At 45.5% G+C, this 5,832-nt stretch overlaps 1 pseudogene; it reads right to left on the bottom strand.

Moving 5' to 3' along the window:
• Positions 1-4,428: 4,428 nt before the first annotated feature.
• On the bottom strand, positions 4,429-5,535 carry LOC149451443 (28S ribosomal RNA; annotated as a pseudogene).
• Positions 5,536-5,832: the final 297 nt, after the last annotated feature.

The following is a 5,832-nucleotide window of genomic DNA, read 5'->3' as shown; positions in this document are numbered from 1 at the left end:
AATTATCTAAGTGCGAAACTAGATGGATATATTTGTCTGAGGCCCTGTCCCCTAATGGTTTAAATGTGGAACTAGATCTAAATTGTTTCATTAGTGATTATTGAATTTATTTATGTAAATTTATTCCCTTTGTTTTATTTAATTTTTAGGTTTTTTTTATTTCAATTTTATTTATTTTAAATGAATTATATTTATTGGTTTATCTTCAATTATTATTAATATTATTGTTGTGGGTATGATCATGTGTCATCTGTACCATACAAATGAGTGATATGCCATTGTTATCTGTTGATTGAACACAAGATGGCACTGATGAGTGGTTCCTACTCCTCTCTGATACAAGTGTGTTACTTAGCCAATCAGTTGAGATATGTGTCATCCTGTGCTCATCTCCTATGAGGTGTTGTTATCATAATTAACCAATGAGAGGAGGGGCGGCTCTATAAGAGCTGGCTTAATTCACTACTGATCACACCCATGGACGAAGTCGTGTGACGAAACACGTTAGAATGTGATCCAGCAGTGACATCATCACGCACGTCGTATCACATGTCTGGACCACGTGACTGCAACCACGTCATCTGTTGCAGGCTGGTGAGACGCTACTGTGTGTGTAGGAAGCGGTGTACTAAGCGCTGCAGGCTGAAAATTTTTAATTATAAAAGGCTTTTTTTTATACTTACCCAATGTGAGTGCGGTTTTTTGGGGGTATTTGTTGGAATAAAATTTCTGAAACGGTATTACGCTATGGAGAGTGTTTTCTACTTTGTCCACATACAACCTATGTTCATTATGATGGAGATCACTGGGATCATCTGCTGATTGCTAATGATATGCTGCGGATTCTTTTCATATCCACTGAGTTTAAAGATACGCTGGTTTATCACCAGTATTTGGTGAGTTTGCACTTTGATGGGGTGTTGAGCACTGGAGCATTTACATTGGTGGAGGATTTGCAAAAGATTCCATAACTTCATTGATTGAAGATCACATATGGTTTATATGGACTTTATTTAATGGACTTTATTGATGATCAATTATTATTTGTTACCACACATATATTCTATTTTTTTTGGTGGTTGGATTATTATTTTTATTATTTCATTTCAGTTGTTTTTTGTGAGCGCTGCTATTTGTGTTTATAAACATATTTTCACAAATTTTGATATGTCATTCATTGTTGATGGCACCCCAAATGCTCCAAGCAAGAAGCACATTTGTGCACGTACCAGGATGCAGAAAAATGTGAAATTTTGCAGAATACCAATGCTGAGATGTGGGGGCACATTTGTTTACTTAACCGCTTCCCACCAGCCGTACGCATATATGCGGCCTTTCGGCTGGTGGACCTTAACGGCAAGAAGGCGCATATACAGTGGGGCAAAAAAGTATTTAGTCAGCCACCAATTGTGCAAGTTCTCCCACTTAAAAAGATGAGAGGCCTGTAATTGGCATCATAGGTAGACCTCAACTATGAGAGACAAAATGAGAAATAAAATCCAGACAATCACATTCGCTGATTTGGAAAGAATGTATTTGCAAATTATGGTGGAAAATAAGTATTTGGTCAATACCAAAAGTTCATCTCAATACTTTGTTATATATCCTTTGTTGGCAATGACAGAGGTCAAACATTTCCTGTAAGTCTTCACAAGGTTGGCACACACTGTTGCTGGTATGTTGGCCCATTCCTCCATGCAGATCTCCTCTAGAGCAGTGATGTTTTGGGGCTGTCGCTGGGCAACATGGACTTTCAACTCCCTCCAAAGGTTTTCTATGGGGTTGAGATCTGGAGACTGGCTAGGCCACTCCAGGACCTTGAAATGCTTCTTGCGAAGACACTCCTTCGTTGCCCGGGCGGTATGTTTGGGATCATTGTCATGTTGAAAGACCCAGCCACGTTTCATCTTCAATGCTGATGGAAGGAGGTTTGCACTCAAAATCTCACGATACATGGCCCTATTCATTCTATCCTGTACATGGATCAGTCGTCCTGGTCCCTTTGCGGAGAAACAGCCCCAAAGCATGATGTTGCCACCCCCATGCTTCACAAGTAGGTATGGTGTTCTTTGGATGCAACTCAGCATTCTCTCTCCTCCAAACACGACGAGTTGTGTTTCTGCCAAACGGTTCTATTTTGGTTTCATCTGACCATATGACATTCTCCCAATCCTCTTCTGGATCATCCAAAAGCTCTCCAGCAAACTTTAGATGGGCCAGGAGGACATGTACTGGCTTAAGCAGGGGGACACGTCTGGCACTGCAGGATCTGAGTCCCTGGCGGCGTAGTGTTACTGATGGTAGCCTTTGTTACGTTGGTCCCAGCTCTCTGCAGGTCATTCACTAGGTCCCCCCGTGTGGTCCTGGGATTTTTGCTCACCCTTCTTGTGATCATTTTGACCCCACGGGGTGAGATCTTGCGTGGAGCCCCAGATCGAGGCAGATTATCAGTGTTCTTGTATGTCTTCCATTTTCTAATTATTGCTCCCACAGTTGATTTGTTCACACCAAGATGCTTGCCTATTGCAGATTCAGTCCTCCCAGCCTGGTGCAGGTCTACAATTTTGTTTCTGGTGTCCTTCGACCGCTCTTTGGTCTTCACCATAGTGGAGTTTGGAGTGTGACTGTTTGAGGTTGTGGACAGGTGTCTTTTATACTGATAACAAGTTCAAACATGTGCCATTGATACAGGTAATGAGTGCAGGACAGAGGAGCCTCTTAAAGAAGGTACAGGTCTTTGAGAGCCAGAAATCTTGCTCGTTTGTAGGTGACCAAATACTTATTTTCCACCATAATTTGCAAAAAATTCTTTCCAAATCAGCCAATGTGATTGTCTGGATTTTTTTTTCTCATTTTGTCTCTCATAGTTGAGGTCTACCTATGATGCCAATTACAGGCCTCTCTCATCTTTTTAAGTGGAAGAACTTGCACAATTGGTGGCTGACTAAATACTTTTTTGCCCCACTGTATGCGTAGCTAAGGATAAACAGAACTGCTCTCCCAGGACAGTTATTGGTGTCTAACAGAAAGCTCCCAATCTCTACTTGCAATCAGGGGCTTTTCCATCATGTGACTGCTGTGATAACCAATCACGGCGGTCAAATGATCAGAAACCCTGCCCTGCCTCGTAGCATCTGAAACCCTTTAAAGGGCCAGGAGGTGCTTGTCCCAAGGGGTTAAGTAGATTTTTAGCACATACCTTTGGGTCCTGTCAGAGATCCAGTGTCTATGTAACTTCATGTGCACTAAACTGAAATTGCAAACCATCCACTTGCCAATTTATCTTTTGTGAATTTCAAAGCACACCCTCTATGCAATGAATACGGTGAGGGTAGATATTTGCCTAGGTTGACAACGTTGCCTCCCTATGTTGTAAATAGAGTACATGAGTACCTGTGGTCACCCTAGGACAGTAAGTGTGTTATTGGCATGTTGGTGGGCCCAGGCGTTTGGTACCCGGAGTGATGAGAATGCACATGGAGAGCAATGAATGCAGTAAAAATTATTATCATGGAAGTATTGCCAATGTGGTAACAGGATCTGTGTAACACGGCTGAGCCCTGCACAACAGTACTTTACAGAAGGTCTTAAAAACAGTCTCAGCATTACAGAAGACAGTATAAGGCTAGGCTCACACCTATGCAGGTTGCGTTTGATGCGTTTCTGCATTGTGTTTTTGCTCTTGCATTTTTTACATGTTTTTGATGCGTTTTGCGGAGGGTTTTTACATTTTTTTTCTCTTGTTGCTAAGCAGATTTTAAATGTAAAATGCATCAAAAACATGGCAAAACCACATCAAAAATGCAATACATGCTTTTCTGCAGCCTTCCCATTGAGGTCTACAGAACCAAAAAAGCATAGTTTTGCATTTAAAAAAGTCCCTGACCCTTTCCAAAAAACGCACCGGGTGAAAACGTACAGGTGTGAACATGTCCCATAGGAAATCATGTCAAGTGGACTGTACTATGTTTCTGCAAAATGCTGCAGAAAATGCTTAGGTGTGAACCTAGGGTGAACAGCTTAGGATATCCGGCCACAAGCATACAATCCCTTCTCTGTCCCCCTTCCACTGGAACCTTTCCCTATGCTAGACACCCTGTCCCTATTGAGCAGGTTCCTGTCTCTGACCTATCCACTTTGCAGATGTACGTCAACTGCAGTGGGAGAGTGCTATTTATTAGCACAGGCCACACTAAAAATCGCCACCAAGAGGATATTTGTACTGTCCTGACATTTAAGGCTGTCAGTACATCAGGATTGATGGGGCGATCCACGGGAAGGGCCCAACGCACGTCCAGAGTCACCGCCACTGCCCGGCCCCAGGTGCCCTCCACTCCCAGCCCGACTGACTCAGCCCTTAGAGCCAGGCCTTATCCCTAAGTTACGGATATGACTTGCCGACTTCCCTTACCTACATTGTTCTAACATGCCTGAGGCTGTTCACCTTGGAGACCGGCCGTGAATATGTGTACAGCCTGGTGTGAGATTTACACCCTCTTCCCCAGGTTTTCAAGGGCCAGCGAGAGCTCACCGGACGCCGCCAGAACCACAATGCTTTCCAAGGCTAGGGCCCCTCTCTCGGGTCAAACCCATTCCAGGGGGCCTTGCCCTTCACAAAGAAAAGAGAACTCTCCCCGGGGATTCTCCCTTTTGATCGGCCAAGGGTGACGGCCATCACCCGTCCCTTCTGAGCGGCGCTGGCCTATCTCTCAGGACCGACTAACCCATGTTCAACTGCTGTTCACATGGAACCCTTCTCCACTACGGTCTTCAACGTTCTCATTTGAATATTTGCTACTACCACCAAGATCTGCAGCCCTCACCTGGGGCTTCCGTTCTCACCGCGGCGGCCCTTCTACTCGTCACAGTCTAGCCCCCGGGTGAACTCGCTCCCAGCGCCGGTGATGGCCGGGTATGGGCCTGACGCTCCAGCGCCATCCATTTTCAGGGCTAGTTGAACCGGCAGGTGAGTTGCTACACACTCCTTAGTAGATTCCGACTTCCATGGCCACTATCCTGCTGTCTATGTTAACCAACACCTTTTCTGGGGTCTGATGAGCGTAGGCATCGAGCGCCTTAACTCGGCGTTCGGTTCATCACACAGCACCAGTTCTGCTTAGTGGCTCCAGGCCACCGAGCCGAGATTCTTACCCTTAGTTTGAGAATAGGTTGAGATTGTTTCAGCCCCAAGACCTCTAATCCTTCACTTTACCAGATAAAACTGGGTTAGCCCCGAGCGCCAGCTATCCTGAGGGAAATTTCAGCGGGAACCAGCTACTAGATGGTTCGATTAGTCTTTCGCCCCTGTACCCAGTTCGGACGACCGATTTGCACATCAGGACCGCTGCGGACCTCCAGAATTTCCTCTAGCTTCACCCTGCCTAGGCATAGTTCACCATCTATTGGGTCCTGCCGCATGCGCTCATGCTCCACCTCCCCAGTGGGGCGGGCGCTGTGGACCGGGATCCCACCTCAGCCGGGGCGCCCCGGCCTTCGGCCTTGTAAAAGGACCTTGAGACCTCCAAGATCCCTGACCTGGATTTCGTCCAGGAACCCGTACTGCCTCTTAGGCCGATGATGTCTTAACCGCAGCGCTTTGTTTGCAGTTGTAGGGAACTGTTATTTTATACACTAGTTGTGGTTTGTTTATGTTCATATACAGCCACTACCATAGAGGTCCCATTACAGACAAGTCCCTAGGTGTGCTTCCTGCCCCTACAAGGAGGTCAAGAAACCCCAGGATGTTATATAGTTTGTTTTTCCAGGAAGTATCAGGCAGAGGGTACCAGCCTGCCATGTGCTATGTATCTGGGGAGAACTGTATGGTGATTC

Source organism: Staurois parvus, unplaced genomic scaffold (assembly GCF_062004578.1).
Source record: "Staurois parvus isolate SC_StPar_1 unplaced genomic scaffold, SC_StPar_1.0 ptg000538l, whole genome shotgun sequence".
Taxonomy (NCBI): domain Eukaryota; kingdom Metazoa; phylum Chordata; class Amphibia; order Anura; family Ranidae; genus Staurois; species Staurois parvus.
The sequence above is the reverse complement of the archived record's forward strand: the minus strand, read 5'-3'. Positions and strand labels throughout refer to the sequence as shown.